This window comes from Falco naumanni, chromosome 6 (genome assembly GCF_017639655.2).
Source record: "Falco naumanni isolate bFalNau1 chromosome 6, bFalNau1.pat, whole genome shotgun sequence".
Taxonomy (NCBI): domain Eukaryota; kingdom Metazoa; phylum Chordata; class Aves; order Falconiformes; family Falconidae; genus Falco; species Falco naumanni.
In genome coordinates this window covers 84,269,321-84,292,373 of record NC_054059.1, presented here as the reverse complement: position 1 = coordinate 84,292,373, position 23,053 = coordinate 84,269,321, and the positions used below count along the sequence as shown (strand labels likewise).

The window sequence follows — 23,053 nt, the reverse complement described above, 5'->3', positions numbered from 1 at the left end:
TTTCACCTTATACAAAATACCTGAAAAAAAATCTAAGTAAAGTTGGAATATGGCCAACACAACATGAAAGGCAACACCAACTGTGACTGAATATGGCCAGCTGTGTAACAGCACGCAAGATACCATGTCCTAATTTCAGGATATGAAAGCAGGAGTCAGCATTGTTTCAGGATTCATCTGAGGCGCCTGTTGGTAGTATTGAAGCCATAAAGATCCAGCCAGCATGAAAATGATTTCCTGAGACGGCTTGGTTAGAAGCTTTCTCCACATAGAACCGAGTGACTGAAATCTCAGGGCACTCCAGAAACAATCACAATAAGCTGTCAGCGCCACAGTCCCTAAAGCAAGTATGTGAGGAGAGCTGTTTTCTGCGTAAGGAGAGTATGTCAGCATGTGTAAATACAGGTCATTTAAACCACTGCTATATTTCCATGTTTATAGTTCACTTCCACAAAATTAGAAATGCAAACCAAGGTGGAAGTTTTACAGAAATGTGTGAGGAACATAAAAGAAAGAACAACTGTAACACAGACATAAACGCTGCAGCCTACCGACTCATAAATTATTTTAAATGCCACTGCAACTGAGACATAAACCAGCATAACATACAAGGGAGAAAGTAGTAAAATGATAATGAATGCTGGCAATTTAATCAGAACAATTTAGTTCTTTCCCTAGGTTTACTCTCACAGAGGGAAATGACTTGTTGAAACTAAACCCAGCTAGCATATCAAACTCAGAAGGGAAACCACACTTTTCAAGAAATTGAATTCAAATTGTTGGATTCTCACTTCTGCTATAGAAAGACTGAATTATTCTGCAGGGAAATCCTGGAGGCAGAATATTGGCTGCATTTTTTTATTTTTTCTGAAACTCGTAGAAAACTTAAAGGTTTGTGCAGAAGCTCGTGGTGATCAACAAGAATAACCTGAAGGCATCTTTCTCCTGATTACCAGTACTATGCCACTGCACTACTCTTCTTAAAGACAAGCATAGGGGTTCATTCACGTAAACCTGTTCAGCCTGCCTCTTACAGGGTAGGTCTTATTCTGCTGGCTGCGTAGCTGTAATAACAAAAAAGCTCAAGATTTGCCAACTGCTTGAGAGTTTATTCAATATCTCTGCTACGTTTTGTGTCTCAGCTGAAATGTGCGCCGCTGCAGCTGCTGTTAAGAGTTAGCTCAGGTACACCTACAGGAATGACAGGCATCACAGTGTTCCCAGAACCCTCAAAAACTTAAAATCAATGTGACAAGGAGACCAAACACATCGTGACATATGATGGTCTACACTTGTGTGCCTGTTGATGATAAAACACATTGCAAAGTTGGAGGGCCTTAATAAATGATTTTGTAGTCCATGAATTACAAAAGGCCATGACTTCGCAAAGTGAGCACTGTTGCCAAAAATCAGCTGTTCCCTGTTATGCTTGGAAAGATGTAAGTGACTATATATGTTTCTTTGAAGTTTACCTACATGGTCCAGTGAGGAGCATCAAAGTGGCTAGTTGGATCAGGCACTGTGTAGCTCTGTGAACTTCTCTTTTGGAAACAAAACTGGTAGTATGTCAGCATGTAGGCTGTGAACAAAACAAAAGAGAGAAGAAAAACTATTAAAATAGATTATGGACACACGGGGGAGGCACAGCCATACAAGCCAAAGGCCTCCTTTGGACCAAGAGAAGGCAAAAACTATTAATACTTTCTATTGCTAAATATTTTATTATTTTTAATCTTAGAGAGAGACCTAGCCGAAAATAGAACAATTAAACTGTGCATGTATCACAAATCTGGAGAAGTGGTACTGACAAGCCTTTGGGCTGCTCACACCTACCCCCAAAGGGCTACGCATGATTTTTCAAACCCAGTGACCAAATTGGAATGAGGGTAACAGTTTCTCCAAGACAGCATACATAAGTCTGCAGCTGAGTCAGCAAGGGAGCTTTGCTGGCTTGTGCCTGGAAATTGGCACCTCTGGGCACAGAGAGAGATGGGATGCTGAGTTTGCCCAGACACCAGAAGCAGCTCGACAGTCTCTCAAGCTAACCAATTTAGAAAGCTGGTTTGGAATATTAATTTTCATATAAAAAATGTAAAAAGCTAGAAAAATAAAAACCCCTAACGTATTCCATACATTATATTTTCAGCTGCATTTAATATACTGTTGCTTTTAAAAGTTGACACAACTACAGAGGAAGCAAAAATAATAATTAAAACCTAAACAACACACTTTCCTCTGCAAAAATTGTAAACTACTAAAGTCAGAAGTGTAGGAGACGGATTAACCACTGACTACCATGTTCCCTTTCATTGTATATAATTAGAGCCAAGTGGAACCATGTGCCCTTACTCATTTATTGCCTGCCATTGCAGCCTAAGGCTTCAAGACCCCTCTGAATAACAAACGCAGAAGAATGATGCTGAATCAACAGATGCTCCATGTGTTTGCTCAGTGTCTCAGCCTTTATCAGCATGGAAGAATTTCACTCCCAGGTGTTATAACAAGAAGCAGCTGACCCGAGAAGGGAACTGACTGGCTATTCTGGATGCACAGTTTCTTGGGGGACAAAAAACCCCCAACAAAACAAACAAACAAACAAAAAAACCCAACCAAAACTCAACCAACAAACACACACAAAAACCCCTGAAACTGAAAAACCCAAACCCACAACAACAACAAGGCTGAGATTATTAACAGAACTAGACTGAGATTATATTCCAGTTCATTTGCAGAACAGAAGAAAATACACATTTACTACCCATTACTACTTGTAAGACAGTTCTGATACATCATTAAGCAGGAAAGTCTCTCCCTCCTCTGGTAAAACGCTCTCTTGGAAGACAGCCATGCCCTCCGCTAACCCTGCACAGCCAAGAAACACAGTGCATCAGAGCAGAGGCAAACCTTACACCAAATGAAGACAAGAGAGGCTGTATTTGCAAGAATGAGTGGAATGGAAACAAGATCAGATGAAATACAGCCAGGAAGGAAGGAATACAGATTATTTGTTTTAGAAAGAGTGCCATGCAGTTCTTAACTGGAAGGAGCCTGGACACATCAGTGTGGCAAACTGTCATAAGAGCAGACATTGATACCCTTCTCCACCCAGGCCAACATTTAGGTGAGATACAATCACTCCAAACCCAGTTCCTGAAGCGTTTTTTTTCGCTAGGCATTTCTTTGCTGAGCCATTACACTGCTACTCAAACTCTGTTTCTGCCACTGCTCCCAGACCCACAATGCAGAGGAAGTGCAGCACAAGGAAACATGTCTGCACCGAAGGTCACCAGCAAAGAAAGCAAAACTCAGAGGCAAGGAGCAGCCACGGAACTCAGGTGCATCATTTAACCACCTCCCCCATGGAAAGAGCTTTCACTCTAAAGTGATGCAGGTCTGTACAGGTGTTGTGGAGCCTTTGGTGGCAGAGCTCAATCTTGTGGATCAGGAAAGATGGTTCCAGACTTTTCAAAATAGCAGCTCTGGTTTCAATACTTCAGTGATGTGGCAGTGAATCTACACCTTAGTCATTCACTCATCTATTAAACTACAACTTGCACAGCATGTGCTGGCTATTGTTGAATTGAGGTCCTAAAAGGTCCTTGGTGGAAATCTTATGTACAATCACCCATGAAACAACAATGAGAATTAGACTTAGAAACACTTTAAAAATTAATAGTTCAATTATTTTTTATATAGAAAATATAAAGGATGAAAAGCATTACTCATTCACACTATCAATGCAGAAAAATAATTTAAAAAATCTGCTTCATTGCCAAAGCCAGTTTTAAGTCACTTTTAAGACTGCAAATTCCTCCTTTTAGTTGAGGAATTACAGCTTCTGACAATTAAAACTGGAATTTTAATAACATTTAATAATTTCCCTCTTATCAAGTTATTATGTTTTTAGCTTGAAATAAACTAACTCATTATTAAATTAGCTTTTCAAGCTATTCTCAATAAATAATTTTTTTCCCAGTAATTTTCTACTATATTTTAATTTTATGGCATTACTATCAAGAATCCAGTTTTACTCCCCCAACAATGCAGGTTGTGACTCATAACTTTGGAATTCATTGCCCTAATTTACAGTAAACAAAGACTCCTCAAATAAGCTTGTGCTGTTTGTATATTCAGCTACAAAACTAATAAACTCTACTCTCTATGAAAAGCAATCAAAATCTGTTGGCAATTCAGCTTGTGCAGAACATCAAGGTCCATTTGAAGCAAACATGTCAAAGTTTTATCCCCACACATCTTTCCATCTTGGTCCAATTTGATTCTTTCAGAAAAGAAAGAAAGATTGTTATCTGACAGAAAGCATTTGGAGGTAGATGCTTATATGTTAATAAGAGGGTGGACCTGTAATACACATCATAAAATGTAGTTGCTAACATCTTAAATACCCAGGATAAAATCAGGGAAGGTTGATTTGGATTTTACACCTGGAAAACAATGGTTTGAACCATTCTGAGTTGATACAGTTCATTATTCCTCTATTCTTTCAGGGACGCTTGTCCAAAACAAAAAAACCCAAAACCAAAACCCAATAAACCCAGGCTGAAGATGAACCTGCACTTGGAAACTGAGTTCCTGTGTATCATGAAGTAGGTTTCTCACAACCAGAAATAAATTTCACAGACTAGTAAAACTATGTGTATGATAAGATGGATATTTCACCTGAGTGTTTATCAACAGGTCAAGGTGACTTTATGGGACCTTTTTTTTTTTTAATGAACTTTGGGCAATTTTGGTCTTGCCCTGAGGAAAAAAAAATAAATTGAAGAGACGTAGTTACATATTCGTACTTTCTTGCCAAAATGATCCATGCCAAAATTAAATCAACACTGTACAAATCACGCTTATCATCCTCAAAAATGCCTATAGGTTTACCTACACAGATGAAAGGCATTTTAATAGTTTTATGGCTATAACCCTGATGACTTCACAAAATCAGATAAAAGGCATATTGTAATATCAGCCTTGCAGTTTCTATTTCCAATGGACTTTAAAGGGCAGAGAATCTTTTGATTCTTGAGTTTCAGGTACAAAAAAGGCTGCAAGCTGAAAGAGGTGTCTCTGCCTTGCATGTCTTTCACTAGATCTCATTAGACAGAGGTTAAAATCATTCTGGACCAAGACAAGATCAAAGCTGGATGGTAAGAGACTGCAACTGCAATGTATATACACTTGAAAAGCACCCTTGCGCTGATATGAGGAAAACATGCCACACCTAGTTCAAAACAGCATTGCTTGCTGGGAACATGTTTTTTGTTGTTTATTTATTTTCACATTCTTAAGAGTTCGTTTTTTACCTTAAGGAAAGAGTCCATTCATAAAAAGAGATTTTTCTTGTACGACTGACAAAAAGAATCAAGCCAGTTTCCAAGCACAAGCTGCCAACTCAAGCCAGCACAGGTCAAAAGTAGGTAAGAGATCTGCAAAGTTGAGGTACTACAGAACTGTACAGCTTTCTGATTAGATAGCTCAAAAATGAGCACTATCAGTATAGTAATCATGGCTCATGCATTTAGAAGAATATATGGTAGAATAAGAAAAACACATTAAAAATATAACTCTTTTAAAAAAAAAGTGAAACAAAATTGTTTACAATTTTTCTGGAAATGTACTGGAGAAGTATTTTCGGGGGGGGGTTGTTTGTTTTTTTGTTTTTTTGCCAATGTCTTTGTGAACTCACTTCTTGAAGTTCGGAGGCTAGACCTGTCAAATGGAGTTTAAAAGAAGCACAAGATCAATTTAAGTTCCATGTTTGTTACGGAAGTAATATTTAAAATGCTGAATCGCTTGATGTGCTCAAAGACCTCATTGCAATCACTGGCTATCAATGGTCCCCTTCACACAATCTGAAATGATGGGATCACCATCTATAGCCCAATAAACATGTTAATATTGCATTTCACGTTGAACTGCTTCAAAAGGCTACATTAAGAAATAACAGTTCTAGAATACCCTATATATTAAATGGAAGAAGAAGGCACAGTCTCATTCTAGGAACTTGGACTTAAAAGACAAATTGATGCCCTGTGTCTGCTCTAAACAGTAGCGACAAAGAAAGTTCTTCCTATATTGTGCAAATGTCAACTAAGTCACCACTGAACTGTATCATCTTCTGCGTTTCTGAGGTTGTAGCAGAAATTCCATAAGGCCAAAATAAAAGGACAAATTTAGTGTCAGACAACAGTTTGTTCAATTTATTCAACTTGTATTTTTTGAGGATGACTGAAAATTATAATTATAAAAATAATCCAGTTTAACTGAGATAAAAATTAATTATTAACATATTGAATTTAGACAATGTTCTCAAAGAAGAGGTGTCAATTCATAGTACTGGCTCAGCCAAATCTGTTTCAGCTGCTGAATAACTAGAAGGTTTAACTGTATTTTGAAATTCTGAGGAGTATGGTAAAACAAAATCAGGATATTTCAGGTATGATTTTAATTTGGTAGTCTTATAGCTCAAAAATTGTTCAGCCTAGACATATCACATTTGTTTGACTCTAGAATCGTGATTTCAGTGTTTTATTGGCAAATTGAGTGGCTATTTTGGAAATAGATCTGCTCAGTGTAAAAGTGTTCAACTCAGTTCAGCTCATATACAAAGCATCTCATAAGTGTACTACAGTGTCTGAATACAGTAGCACAAGCAGTTAGGAAAAAGGAAAACATCAGGAAAACACAACGACTAGAAGAGTACTTCAGTTTAATTGCTCTTTATCACTTACATATTCTATGTATCTGATATGTAATCACAAGGGCTTTTTAAAATCTGAGAAGTGATTAGAATCTCTCTTAGATTTTGATTCCTCTGGGTGCCTACTGAACGCCTGACTTCTAGCACATCTGTTTTTAAGAAAACAAAGATTATTTTTTAAAAAACAGTTTGTTAAATGTCATGTATAAATTTACATGACGTTGCAAGATTATCATGGCTAAACAGATGAAATCAGGAAGCTCACTTATTTGGTATACAGTTATCAGCATCAATAATCTAGGAAGTGATCCCACTAACTATAGATATCTTCACAGTTATAGGCATGTATCTCTGAGCTGTACAGACTGTGCAGTCAACACAGGAAAAGCTTCCATCAAAGGATGATTCAACAGAACTGATGTATTTCAGTTGTTGGCTCGAGGATGCGATGAAGTAAGCCTTAGGAGTAGCTCATGACTTCCATCCATTACACAGCACATTTAAACCTGGTTTGATGAATCCATCCCAATTGTTCGCTTCTCACGATCATAAATCAGTAACTGTAATAACTGTTTCTTGAAATCCCTTTCATCCACTGTTCAAACTATAAATATTCTGATCCATCCAGCCATTCAGGCTCCACTAAAGATATATACACATGGAAAAAACCCACATACTCTTTCTCACAGAAGTCAACCTTATCTGAAAAAAAAAAAAACCATCCTGAGCAAACATACCACTCTGTTTCTTCCATACAGAGTTTCACTGTTAACAGTTAGTCAAAAGTTTTAAGCTATTCATGAGTCCTTTACGGACAGCCTTTTCTCCACCTATCACTGAAACTGAGAAAGATGTTTCACCGTCTCATGGTTTTCAGTGTCACCGATTTCTCTAAACAACAACAATAACAAAAAAATCTCATAAAACAAAAGAAATTTCAATATTTCAGGAAACATTTGGCTGTGACATGTACACAAGATACATGTCTGGTGCGTTAAGTCTGAGAGAGTAGAAAAGCATAAGTAAAGTTTTGAATTATCATATGAGGCAGTGGAATGCAGTGCAAGTAATATGCTGCTTTATCAGTTGGAAGCAGATGGACATTCCTGGAAAGGGATGGCAAGTCTGTTAATGGAAATGTGCTGCCTGTGCAGTGGGGTACCCAAGTAGGAGATGTCCCATAACTTGCTCCTTCCCAACTATGCCTTCTAGGCAAAAAGGAAAATCTCAATAATAATGAATTCCTTCTCAAACTCCATTTTGTACGAAGTATACACAAAATTACCCAACTATTGTCTTAATGAAACTTCTTATGAGAAATTATGGGGTTGATAAAGATGTTTATAAGCACAGAGAAGAGAGAAATTGTTGGCAAGAGGCAATAATCTCCCACACTCACCTACCAAAATCTACTCTCCTACGTCAAAAAAGTTAACAATATGTACACGCAAACCATAAACCACCCCCTAAATGAACCCAGACAGTGGCTGCAATGCAGCTTTTATATTCAAACATATAAAACTATGTCTCTGAGCAAACAAAAAAGGTCATGAAATATTAAATGCTCAGCTCCTTCCACACCCAAGAGCTACAGACACAACAGCTGCATTTGCATCTGCTGCAATTAGACTTCTGTATCCAAGAAGTTTTACTGAATCTATTTGTGGACCTGAAGAAATCACTTTTAGTTTTAAAATGTATTTTAAATTAAAGAGCAATTTTAAATCCTTACAGCTCAGAAAGGAACTGATCCTTGTAAAACCACCACAGGGTGAGGGCATGACCTGCGGCCAGGGCCACCTTGCCCACACACCGGCCAGGCCCGGCAGCCCTGCGGGACTGGCAGCCCGGCCGACGGGCATCAGCTCCGGCCTGAATCCCAGTTCCCTGTACAGTGGGTGGCTTCCTGGGCCCAGGGCAGGACCCTGGCACACTCGATGGAGGCATCTGCACCATCTCCTGCCACTGTGGCTATCCCCCTGGCACCCCAAAGGAGAGGCGCAAATGGCGTCCCCAAGAAGGGGAGAGACCTTCCTGCACACCTCGGGGACACCAGCAAACGTGGTAGCGGTGGCGTGAGCCACGTACAAATCTCACTTTGAATATGAAATAAATTGAGCGAACAGGGCTTGGGTTTACCTCTGCTGTGGGTGTGCGTGCCCAGGTGCCAGCCGGGGCTCTGTGAGGAGCGGCGGGGGCTGCCCCCGCTCCAGCGGCTCTGAGGTGCCACCGCAGGGCATGGCGGGGCCCGCAGCTGCGCCCGGCTGCCTCACGGGAAGGGCAGCTCAGGATGGGCAACACGCTTTATAACTTTTAAAAAATTGTGAGACGCCACAGTGTGAACAGCCCAGGGTGAGCAGGGTCACCCCGCAGCCCCGGGGGGGTCACAGCCACAGGACGTGCCCTGCAGGAGCTGCGGCCCGCGCAGGGCCCAGGCTGGAGCAGGGTCACGGGGCAGGGCAGGGCGGCCGCCCATGGAGGCCCCACAGCAGGGCAGGCAGCAGCGCCAGGGGACGGGGCGGCACAGGGGAGCCGCCATGGGCTGAGCGCAGGCCTTGTCCCCGTCCCCCAGCAGCACCACAGAGGTGGCTGCAGCAGCTCAGCCATTCTGGTCCGCAGAAGGGAGCCCTGAAGGGTTGATCTTTGGGTGAACTAGGATCGAAACAAACTCCCACAGGCTACAGCTCCATACAGTGTGAAATGTCCAAGTTGTTGTGGGCAACAACCTCAGGCTTTAGCAGGATGCTTCTGCTGCCTTGCAAAGGGAGTTCTGCATGGCCTGGCAGCCACTGCGCTCTCTGATGTCCATGTCCAAAGACACAGGTTGCCCATTTAGGATGCTGGTGCACAACAGGGAGATCTGCACTTCTGTATATGACAGCCTAACTCTACGTAAGCCCCAGGACTGTATATATATCTAGTAAAGTACCATTTACAGATGACAGCAACATCTAACATAACACAAACCAGTGTAGGAAAAGCTGCTGATTTTGACTTTTAAGTAAAATTTCTCATTGCTAAGGAATGTAACTTATCGGTCGCTGCTTTTCTGTGGTGGTGTGAACAGCAATGAGGCATCAGGGCTGAGGAGCAAAAACGCAGAGAAATGCTCACTGTAGGGACATACTACTGATCCCCTATGGGTGAGCATCACAAGGAAGCTCTGGAACTGCAAGATGCCTTTGCCCATGTCTGAAAATCTGCTAACCTCTGTAGATCACCTGCAGTATGGCTTTCTGTGCAACTGAAGTTAAACATCTGTTACTAATTTTTTTTATCTAATTTGCATACAGAACTTCAGTATTGGAAAAAGCAGCTCAGCCATTTCTACCCTATCAGTATCTTGAATTTTGTTTGAATGTTTATACAAACTAAAAGATAACCAGTTTCGGCTGGTGGGGAGAAGGGACAAGGAAGCGAGGAAAGAAAAAAAAAAAAAAAAAAAAAAAAAGAAACAAATTATATCTGGAAGGAGAACAACCCTGACATGAAACCCTTATGTCATGCCACATTCTGTCATTAAATTGACAATTTAATCAACAAATCAGACTCCTAAAATTACAAAGTATATTATGTCACCCCAATGCCAATACTTTACTAAAACTAGACAGATGGCCCAGGAGAAATGAGCCAATGGGTTCCTATCACCATTTAACTCTTCTGCTCAGATAATACAGGTTTGACTTTGCACAGGATTTATTTAACTCTGAGTATCGGAAAAAGCTTGCAACTGATTACTCCTGAGGGCAGTAGTAATCAACATTTGTTGGTGATATATGCTTGCTCAGGTGGGTTAATGTGAGAAAAAATACTGTAAATAACTCTGGAAGTATATAAACTCAGTTGGTGGTATATGAGATTAAGCTCTAATTGAGATGTTATCTATGAAAGGAACAGAATCACATATATCCTACCAGGACAGAGAGTAGGTGAGGACCAGAAGTTGCGTGCACCGTATGTAGGCTCTGACTTCCACAGTCAGTATCATAAGAACAGGCATAAGAACACTCCTGTGTTGCAGTGCTGCTTGGCTATTCTGTGATTTTTCAGGTGATTACAGTAATGGAAGTGCTGTCATCTAGACAAAATGTAGAAGTAAACATTTCCCTTGAGAACTGAGAGCAACCCAGTTGCATTTTCTAGCTGGGATAACCATGGGTTTTTTGCCTATACACATTTCCTTCTCTATTGCAATTTAAATCAATGAGCAGTAGTATTGTTTCTATACCTTCACAGTAGAAGTGATATGCCCCAAAGCATAATAATTCTGGTTTTCCTGTATATACAGTTTTCACAGTGATGTTTTGGGAAGCAAAGAAAACAATGGGGGTTTTTTTGATAGATGATAAGAGCGGAGATGACTCTAGATTTTTAAATATTTAAGAAAACTAAGACACCTCAGAAACTGGGAAGAGGATTCATTATCTTTTCTTTCCCATTACAGGCAGAGGTGAAATTATAGCGAAAGCCCCTTTTCCTCCTCGAGGAAAGGTTAACTATATCAGACCAATCTCAAAGTGATGTGAACCAATGCTGCCAGCAATACGAAAGTTTTCAGGAACCCAGCTAGGTTCTGTGTAAAACAAACAAACAAACAAAACCAAACCAGACAAACAAACACACACAAAAAAACCCCCACCAAAACCAAAAAGATCTTTAAGCCAATAAACAAATCTGAAGGTAAGAAGAAAAGTCCCCAGGTTAGACTGGCAGGGACTGTTAGTTTTTATTTTATTATTGCCTTTCCCTGGAATACAGGATGCTGTGTATTCCCTACAAATATGTTTTATTTAATGTATTTTCTGCTTCTACAGGCACTTAGGCTCTTGGCAATAGCCTTCATTTCTTATACTCTGTTTCCGAGACATCCTATAATTGTGGTTTTTGACCTTTTATTGTAAGTCATAAGTTACATGTAAGGTTTTAAGTGCCCCCCCGGAGCATAAGAGCAAGATGTACTGTGAACCTTCTGAAGTACACATTCACTAAATAATTGCAATGTTTGGGGATAATCCTTAAAAACACAGGTGCTTCCATTCCTATGGCACACAATCACATTACCTTTATGTTTCTGCTGAAGTAATGCAATTCCAGACTTAATAACAATATTAAATTGCCTAATTAATTTAGAAGCATTAAAGCACACTAAGATGTATTGAGACAATTAAAGATCTTTAGCAGCATTGCCTTATGACAGTTGCTGCCTCTGGAAGACAACATGTTAGCATACAATCAGCCCAAAGAAGGGCTCTCACTGGGACAAGATTTTAAAATTACTTCATAACAAAAATTCTATGATCATCTTTATGGGGTTCATGAGTCAAAAAAAGTCCTGATTTATTACAAGCTAACAATGAAATTACAGAAATTATGTATCTTGCTGACAACACAGAAAATGAGACAGAAAGCTCAGCTATTTTTCTAAATGCAGTAAGAGGAATTATGTCAAAGGCAGAGTTAAACCCCCCAAAGTCTGAGCTCAGGTAACAGTCTTGCACTAGCATAATAAAATGCCAATGCAGAATACCGAACAGAACTTACTGTGTTGGGCTTTTTCTTGCAGAAAATGTGCCTGTATGGGTAACTTCTGAATTAACGGGCGTGGATTCCACCCAAAACTAAGTCAAGAGTCTGAATAAAAATCCCGCATTTTCCTTCTTATAAAGTAGTGATACAGTGAAGATCTGAAGATTTTCCAAGCCAGCACATATCACCCTCTTTACAGCCATATGAAAGTGGTCTGAAAACCATTGATTGCTAAACTAAACTGCTAAAGCTTGTATGAAGGTCTGTCAGAGCAACATGGCTTACTCAGTAATTCCTATATTTCTACTTGGTTTGTTTGTCTATGGTTTAGTTAGCAACATTTCTGCTCAGAAATGCAAGCATTAAGGACATATAATGAGAAAATGAGTTTGATGTTAATTATTCCTGTGTGTGACATTTTATGGTTTTCTATCATAACACCCCTAAACTTTCTAAACATATGTCAATGGAGAAATCAGTTGGCTTCATGATTCATAACTAAAGTTTGGCTTTGCCATGATCTCTACCAAGGGCAGCATGTTGTTGAACTGAGCCCCAAAGCTGAGCTGAGAGCAAGGCATTACTCTACACATCTGCTCCAAATTCCCTCCTTGTTTCAAAGATAATGCATCCCTCAACCATCCTTATCCATGGGAAAAAGACTGACCTTGTATTGAACGGATTATTCTGAGCGCACAAAGCTACACTACCACCCATTCAGCACCACTCTTTCAGCATAAGGGTCTTGGTGGTCCTGCAGACATCTTCCCCTCCTCTGTACACCCTGGTACAGCATAGTTCAGCTCCAACAGGCATTAAGGCAGTACTTCATTCCCTCCTATTTTATTTTTTTTAAAAAAGTGCTGTCAGCCAAGCAAATATATTGCTTACAGACAGCAACACTAGCTGTTCCAACTCTGAATGTTATCATATTCCTATAGTTATTCATCTCTTTAGAAAAGAAATTGTCTGTATGTGCTTTTTTCAGTTTAGGAATCAGGTCATAATCTCACTCTGCATTAAGTCAATAAAAGAAATCTAGCGTCAACCTGCATGAAGCAAATATAATGTAAAAAGAGAAGCAAGCATTCCTAGTTGCTCAATATTGGTCCTATTCTGGAAGAAAAGCTTGGCCAAGCACTAATGAAACTGCTTCTGATGTCATCTATTCATTTGAGTAGTACAGTTTTCTTATGGGGAGCTAATTTAACAGGAGTATCAGTTCAAACAATCGGATGGTTATACTTTAGTCTAGTCATTTTCAAGGACAGTCTTTCTACCTTGCAGCAGATAAATAAATTTCATCTACAAAACTTTTTTCCCTACCGCATAACTTCAAAAAAGTGAACTTTTCAAAGCCCTGCTATCTGTATGGTTACACAGAGTAGCTCTTTCTCAGCCCAGCAAACACAAGGAACAGCTGGGATGGGAACATTTTAATAAGCCTGTAAATTCAAAAAGCAGTGTGAAATTATGAAAAGTGTGTTGATGCCTCAAACACTATTATATATGCATTAGATGTAAAAATGTCACTTATTAAAAAATATACCACTCTGTGCTCTGAAAGAGAAGAAAGCAGAGTAAGGAAACGTGATGCCTAAGAGTAAAGGCCCAACAATACAAGCTCCCGTGTCAGGTAAGCCTTCGACCACGTGGAATTGTCGCCTTTTTTCAGGCAGAAAGAGTGGCTGTTGCTTGTTTACTTGCAGATTTCAATGAGATGCTTTTCAAAGCAATGTTAGCTGAAACAGAGATTTGCTCTGGTGCTGAGACTAGAATTTTATAATGGAAATGACTCTGACAATTGCTTTAACTTAAAAGAAGCTTATCTTTTCACAGCTGTCTAGCATTCAAATGACTTGGTAAACTCATGATACTCTCCTCAGTAAATCAATGTACAACCAATCTGTGTCCATTTAAATATAACCCTTTCTCTAAGTTTTTATACTTTAATGGAGAAGAAGCATATACCTTGTTTTGCGGTAAGGAGGAAATTCCGTTCTGAACAAGTAGCTTGTTTCTGGTCTTTTTAATGGTGCAACAGTACTTACTAAGTGATAGGGCAAATTTGCTGAGCTTTACCCTAGTTCTTTCTCCCAAGTGTGAGATTCTACAAAACCTCTTAAATACACATGAAGTTATTAGAAAAATAGCCTATCACCAACATACTCTGTTGCTCTCCAGTGATAGGTTATTGCCCATATCCTTGCCTGCCAGTAATCCCAATTAGTAATTAAAGCTGCTCCAACACGACTACACTACTCAACTGAATTCTCAACTCAAAAGGAAGAGATACAAGGAAAGAAGTCACTCCACTTTTAAATGCATCTTGCTCAAGATGAAGAATCCATGATGCTGGTATAATTTCTCAAAAAATCTATGCACAGCATTTATACTAATTCACTCTTAGACACTAACGTTTTTAGGAGAAGAAAAAAACCCCAAAACAAATAAACACCCAACTCAACTAAAAAAACCAACCAAGTATTGCCAGGAGCCAAGATTTTAGGGTGATCCCGAATTTGCATTGCACTTTTGGAAGGAATTTGTATGCTTTGCTGAACTAATGCTGCTGCACCAAGCACCTCGCTAGCCTCGGTGCCAACCAGTTTGTAGAGCACAGCAGTTCCCCTGGGCTCCTCACACAGACCAGTGAATCTCATGCCAGGATTAATCCCTAAGTAACAAAGGAACCACACAGGTGGCTCCAAACCAAAGCCTCAAAGAGAAATTTCCAGCTACAATTTTCTTTATTTCCCTTTTCTTGCCTTTCTTAAATATAGACACAGTTTTCCCGTAACTTATAGCACACGATCTATATACATCTATCTCTCTGTTTAAGAAACTAGTTTGCCGAATTCTCCTACAAGAATTGATAAAATGACAAGATTACTACATGCTCCATGGCAGCACATTCCAGAACATTGCACTGCAAGTCATATCAGAAAAACATGTTGAGCTGTAGCTCATTCACTAAAAGGAAATGAAATTTTTCTTCTTCCAGGGAACCACTACAATTTCTTATACCCAGATTAATTTGTATCTACTTTAATTTTCCAGCCACAGGATCAGAAGATCAGCTACTTCGCAATTCTGTATCTGTAAGAATTCAAATCAAAATACAAAAAGGTTCAAAAAACCTTTTAGCAAATACATTACATCAAGAGTAAAATACGGATACAGATCTAGTGATAAAACAAAACACACAAAAAAAAAAGACTATTAAATTCTAATTTGTTACAACACCTCAACCGATGCTGAGGACTGTTTTTTCCACTCACCAGAGAAAAGTCTAACTGAAATCTTGTAAGAATTTTAATAACGAAAAGCCTTATTTGCTGTAACACAGAAGTTCTTTTACTTGTTCAGAAATTTGAAAAATAGCAAATTCCTACCTGAGGTTGACATATCTTCAAATACATTATAGCAAGGAAACGAAAAAAGGACAATTAGAAAATGGTCTAATTCCTCCTAATGCAATATCTGTAATTTCTCTTATTTCATCTTTTTACTTGTAACAATAAATCCCAAGTTCCTCTTTAAAAGAAGGTATTCTTACATCAGTGTACTGTTAATGTTGACATTTTCAAGATTACTTGAAGTTCTTTTTATTGCCAAAGCAATTCAAAGAATCCAGCAGATGCAGCCTGTTCGATTCAGGTTATTTCTTCAAAGAGACTCCAAGTAGATGTTAAAAGTATTCCAGTTTTATATGCTTACTCAAATTGGAATGATTTATTTTTTAGCTTTCAGAGATTTAGCTATAATCAGGTATCAATTCATGCAGAAAAATACTACATTGTGAAAAAAAGTAAAAACCTTTTGGAAAATACTTGAAGTGTGATGTGGTTTTGGTTTCATCTCCATATTTTTACACTTTTTTTCTTTTTTTTTTTTTTTTTTAAAAATTTGATATCTAAACTTCCTCAAATTTTATGTTCTCATTTTCTTTTTTTCCTGACAAATAGTTATCAAGACAACAATCTTGATTATCTATGACAATAATCAATGACATAAACCAGAAACCATGTATTTTACAAATAACTGTCAAGTCCACTTGTGTGGTTAGATAACAACGATTTAATTTAATTGTCAAAATATATGCTCTCTATTTTTAGGTTTCCTGTTACCATTGTTAACATACTAGGCTGGTACATGTTTTGCAATCTTGAATATTAAGCATTATATTTACTTGAAGCTGAAACTCCATATCATTGGGAAAATACTCTTGAGTTGTACTTAGCGGTAAACATTTTCCGTAATGCCTGAAAGCCCACTAGGCTATAAAGAGCCCCTGATTACCTATTTGTAAAATAGAACCTGCAGCCTAAGAACACCTACCAAAAAAAAAAATATATCATATAGACGAAAGTCACATAAAGCATATTTTTGTTTCCAATTTAAAATCAAAATATCTACTTGTTCTTTCCCTTTGCCTCCACTTTGTGCCTTGTAGCTCCCAAACTTTGTGAAATTATTTGCCACAACTCAGCTGTTTTGGCTTTTCACATGCTGATGTGAAACACAGCAGCCATCACAACAGACTACCCACAGCTGTCCACTTGCCTTATGATTATGCAGCACATTCAATTTACACCATATGTTTGTACTTTCTAACTGTATAATAATCTGCATCTTTGGACTCTGTGGCAAGATATAACGTGCAGATCATTTCACATCTGAACGGCACTTGGAGGGGACACCACATTTAAGAGGCCAGGAAGCCACTTCATTATGAGAACAGCTCAGAAGTTCTTCCAGTGTGTCTAGCCCAGCTGCCTGAGGAGCCCATCAAGAACCAGATGTTACAAAATATCTCATAAGCACTTGCCATTTGCATCCTGTGATTGCCATCCAAGAAGGAAAAAAGGTGGAGGAACCATCTGATGTGACAGCATAGCTGGCAACCCCTGCAGAGCTGTATCCTGATCAAATGATTTACAGGAGTGTTTGAAGGAACAGATGAGTATTAACGGGTAACTAATGATGGACAGCATGTTTGCTAACAAAACATAAACATTTTTAGCCAGGAAAATACAGATTGAGTTATTTATTTAATCTTGCCAATTAGTTACACAGTTTTGCAATAACATAAATTTAACTTGCTTGTTACCACAGCAAGATACACATAGCTAAATTCTGGGACGTTATGAATAGCTTGGATGGCAAATGTGATGGGAGTAATTTATTTTTCATTTGCATTAGTCTTGTATTTTATTTTGCAAAATTAACAGTTGGGTTTTTTTTCTTTCATTTGTGCCTGGGGATACATACCTGTATGGTTCACAAGATCCATTACGTGGTTTACAAGTAGGTAATAAATGAATAGTGAAATGGACAGATCAACAATGTAATTTAAAAACTCAAGACAACTTTTTGTTCAACTATCAGAAATAATAACTATAAATGTGCAGATGCATTAAAGGACACTTCATAAACTATATTATATTCAGGTTATTTTGTGTACTTTATAAGGTTTGTTGAAACCTAATAAAAGTATGTTTTTCTAGGGAGCTGCTTCTGAATTCTACGGTTCATAGATCCAAAATAAGCAGCTGGCATAAAATTACTTTAAATTCATTAACCATGTGAGCCCCTCATACATTCATGTTTCTGACAGGAGCATCTACTGCAGAAAGCAAAGCTTAGAGTAAGAAAATATCCCAGAGAGTAATGAGTAAATTATTGTCTACCCTGTGTGGAAATGGTACTTTTTTTTTACTTTTTGTTTGTTTGTCTCACCAAGTAAGTTTCAAACTGGACAAATTAAATTGAACTAAACTTCTATAGGAGATTGTACTAACTGGATCTTAATACTACTCTGGCTGTAATCTCTGGTCTGCTCTTCTTGCCTCTGTAACTGCCCTGAACATCATCAAATGAGAGACAGTAATCACAAAGAAGCTAAGCACAGCATATTATCTGTCCTCAGATCATCACTAAAGCAGAAGCATCCTCTGTTAGCTACTCTTACACAGTATCTGCTGTGTATTACCTCTAGCAGATGCAGACCAAAGAAAGGTCATTGCCTCAAAGGGTAGTAGAGATGAATGGAGAAATGGAGACAGGCAGTTATAAGAAAAGCCAGCAGCCTGACCACACTTTGCCTTGGGTAATTTGTCTTGTTATAAGTTCCCAGAAATATATATGGAACTCAGAGGAAGAGACAGTCCATAACCCATGCACTCTTCTTGAACCAGCATTCCCATTCAGTATTTTACTCATCATCCCTAAAACAATCAGATAACTTTCCCTTTGAATTGTGACTTCAAAGCAATCAAAGTTTTGGATCCAAAAAAGTTTTCTGATTATATACTTAACCTAATAAAAAGTAGCACACAGGATGATTTACAAAGTATTCTCCTACAAGGGATGACAATTTCTTTGGAATCTTTCCTGTCCCAAGCATCCCTGGGATGATCATTAAACCTTGGCAGTTTAAAGACTACCTCTACGTATTTATCAAATCCTACTCCAGCTCCTACAGGATAAGATGAAAGGATAGCATTACTAGCCAGGCTCAAAAGTTATGGCAGTTTCAAATGCAGTGCACTTAACTTGATGACAGAATTTTATTTTATTCTAAATAGAATTTTGAGTGATTTTTCATGCTGTTGTTGTGGGTTTCGTTCTTTTTTTTTTTTTTCCCCTCCTCAAAGTAGGATAAGAAGTCATAAAACACTGTAAGTAAATGGAAGAGGGCAGTGTTTTCTAAAGAGACAGCTGCAATGGTCCAGTAGCTATATGAACAAAAAGGAATATTATAAAATGCATTGGAGGAAAAAAAAAACCCACGCCTCTCCAGTTTTTTTACACGAGTCAACACAAAACATAGGTGACTTCTACATGCACTGTAACTGATTACCAAAACCTGGCTTTTATTCTCAAAAGAACCACCACTACCTCAAAAAAAAAACCAAAAAACCAAACCCCAAAAAACAACACCCCCCAGCCTCCTGCCCTCCCACCCCAGGTTCTATAGGTGTTTGCTTGCAGTATTACAAGCTACCTCAGCCTTTGCTGAGAAATGTGTTTTGGCTTCAGATCCAACATTTCCTCACTGCAGTTCTTTGGTTTTTCTTCCCTCTCATTATGTTTTGTAGCACACTTGAGCAAGTAGGTCTCTCCTGTGAGGATGCTTACACTAAACCCATGACCAATCTGGCTGCTGACTACCCCACTGTGGTAAGGCAAAGTGGCAAAACACTCCCCTTTTCCTCCCAAAATTACATAGGATATAATATTCAAAGAACACTTTGAAAAGAAAAGCAAGCAGCAGTCTGAATCCCACTATATCAGATTTCATGCTACATTTAGGAGGGGGGGGTGTGTGTCTTGATACCCCTCTTGATGATCTTTTTTTCACAACAAGTAGTAACCGAACTGCTACATCAGCATCGCAGTAGTTTGGAAGTTTCAGATATTTAAATGTTGTGTTCTGAAATCTTTTGGCACAGTTTATTTTGTTGCTTTATACTTTAAATTTTGTATTCTGAACAGGGCTTTGCATGGGGATTTTGGAGGTTGAATGATGTGGAAGCAGAGACAAGTAAACACCATAAAAAAGCTGGAGACAGTTTGCAAACAGCAATCTCAGAACAAGAAAAACCAAACATATTACTTTCATTCCCAGACAGCTTCCACTGCCAGGTGCCCTCAGAAGGGCAAGAGGTGGCCTCTAACCAGGTCACGGTATGGAGACCCACCACCATGGTGTCCAAGGGAGCAAGGGCAGAGCAGAGCTCTCCCTTGACTTCAGGTAGGGAGTAGAAAGGACACTTAGAATCTGGACCTATTTCAAAAAGATGCCCTATCAGTACCAGAGAGAGAGAGACAGAGAGAAGTAAATGCACCAACTGTGCTCTAATTTACTTTTCCAGTTATTATAAAGTATGATATAAAGCTGAAAAGTATGGTAAGGAGGGCATGAACCTGGTGATGAGGCACAGTAAGTTGTGACCTTCAACTATGAAAACCTGTAAAGAAAAAACATGTGAATCAGTGTTAATTGAAGCATAGGAAAGAGAAAAGCAAGTCCAAGAACTGTGGAATTTATTCAGGGATATTTACAGATTAGTAATATTTTATAATATAACAGTAGAATAGAAAATTATGTATGTTATTTGCTTTCACACACTTTAAAAAAAATAATTAAAAAAAACCCAAAAAACAACAATGAAGAAAGGAAACTAAAACAACCCAGACACTCGATTCCTGGGATAATTTTTTTTCAGCCTTGCTTGGGAAATAAATAATAAAGACAAGGGAATACAATTCAAGTTACAAGTAACGTATCTACTTCCTCAGTTAATAACAAATTATGACGAGATATTTAACTTTCCAAGAATACTCATTTATTCACAAAAAAATGAAAGTTACTATATCTTAGCCAGGAAAGGCTCTTTCAGCAAGAGCAAAACACCCAAGTGGATCAGAAAAAACTACCAGGTGTCACTAAAACGTCTAAGGAGATTTCTTTCTAAAGAAAGTTACAAAAATCAAATGTGTTGGTCTGAAAAAAAGGTTACTGAAGAATCAGAGATAAGTAGAAAGCTCTGAACAAGCCAATCACCTAGCTGATGCCCTTCCTTAGTCTTCTGACATTTCTCTTCTTGTTTTAGGCCACAGATTTATACAACCATGCCCTTGGCTAAGTATTTACAGTTTTATTTACAAACATGAAAATAAAATAAATCTAAGCCTCATAGCTATAGATGAACAGCAGTCCAACACATAAAATGATAATGTTACATCTCATTTTCTATTTTCTCATTTTCAAAGCCAGCTCCGTGATTTTTTGGGAGGGGGGGGGCTAGTTCATCATTCTGATTAGACTTGGGCAATCCTGGAAGATTTAAGGTAACACACGTTAAGGAGTTCACAGAAAGAAAACCACCAGTGAAAGGAAAACTGTTTGAAGCCTGACTTGGCTAGAGGAAGGAAGGATCTGCTTCTAAACAGAGGATAAACATAGAAAAGAACATCTTACATCCCATCCTGAAAAGCATGTCTGCTGATAGGAACAGCAGGTAACATGGACAGCAAGGTAACACCTTTAGTAATTGCTAACAACCATGGTGAGGTTAAGGAACAAAACTGGAAAAGTATGTTAAGCCTACTCAGTTCTGTTTTAGCTATTGCCAGCCTTTTGGGTGACAGCACTGCTGGAAAGCAAAAATACTTTTTTTTTTCTGCAAACAGACTAAAGAAAAAAATGTATTATTCTTTGTGCAACTTTAGTGTTACTTCCATTGAGAGACGCCTATTGGAGCTGGAAGCTCCACACCACTATAAAGATGACTAGGATTTGGTAACTATCAAGCAGAAGAATGTCTACAGAAGCATCAATTATCTATAACCTTGTTTGGTTTTATTTTGTTTTGGGTTTGGATTTTTTTTCATATTTTACTTAAGATTTAGGCGCTCTGATCTGCTCTAAGTGGTCAGGTTAGATGATGAATATTTCAGGTAGCTTCAATGCAGTACACTCCATATCTGAATGGCTGCAAAATAAAACTCATCAACAAAGTTAAGCCAGAATAAACTTTCTGACAAACTCCTCCTTCCCAAAGACCTTTCAGCATCTGAACTAGACTACTGTCAGTACTCTCTCACCATCACTCTTGTGAATTTTCTTCTATTCTAGATAATTAAGTCTCTTGTAAAAACCAAACCAAAACTTTTTCCAGTCAAATCCTGAGTAAGCAGCAAGGCAAATCCTGTGCAATAATGCTTGTAATTCACATTTATCTCAAATGCTATTTCCAGAAGAAACCAACATTCAAACTCCGCAATTTCAAAGTAAATGTAAATTAAGACACTTCAAGCATAAGAAATGTCAGAAATTTTGTTTTGACACAAACAAGTCTACTTCTGATATCAGTGGACTGAATTGTTTGCATTTAAAGCAAACTAAAGCACTTAACCAGAAGATACCAGTGACATGACTGATTTCTATTGGAAACTGATATGATGTTACTGAGCACTTCAGTTGATACTATTGCAACAACTGTTTTTTGATGAAAATTACTTGATTTTTAATTCCTAGCATGAGCTTTTCAAACCATTTCAAATATTATGGAAAAGAGATTACTTCCTCCAGTGCCTGACTGGCTCATATTAAGTCTCTCTATGTTCCACAGCACTATGCATGTCAAGAAGCATGCTAGAAAATTACCATCTCCTTTTACAAGATTTTATAAAGGTGAAATGCATGCTCAGTTACAGATTCTGGCAGTGCACACCATTTGGTCTAATTCCAGTTCTCCAGAACGCAGAACGTGACAAGTAGCAGCTTCTCCATTTTTCCACAGAATAACAGTAACCATTGAACTTTGCAGGAAAAAGGTATGATGGTAACTTGTTTTCTGAAGTGGGATCAACAAAAAAATGTCAGCTGTAATAGATACAAATAGACAGCAAAATATTGAAATGAACCTAAGAAATACATGGCACTGACACAACTTGCATTAGCACCCAGCCATTACTCCCTGCAACAGCCATAAACTATTTTTCTCTTTTATATTTCATGCAAGACTGTTACTTGGCTTTCTGAGCTTTGTGTTTGATGCTGACTTTTGCTACGCAACCAACTGCACAAATTGTGACACGCTTATTACTGGACTAGAACTGTCTTAGGCTAATGTGTTTAACCTTCTGCTTTCAATTCCGTGTGTGTCTCTTTGCTTTTACACGCTGGCTATACTGTTCTGATGTACTGTGATATACAGAAGGATAACAATGGTAGAAACTCCCTATCACACGGGTTAGTAAGTTTGAACAGAATGAACAAAAAGAGTTTTGCCTCTTGGTGCAGAT

General features: G+C 38.4%; 1 long non-coding RNA gene across 1 annotated transcript in view; it reads right to left on the bottom strand.

The window, feature by feature from the left end:
- Positions 1 to 1,482: 1,482 nt before the first annotated feature.
- LOC121090693 overlaps positions 1,483 to 23,053 on the bottom strand; it is a 154,864-nt gene continuing 133,293 nt past the window's right edge. The window contains exon 3 of the long non-coding RNA XR_005828663.1: positions 1,483 to 1,579. This is a non-coding gene — a long non-coding RNA (uncharacterized LOC121090693). The remainder of the gene's footprint in view (positions 1,580 to 23,053) is intronic.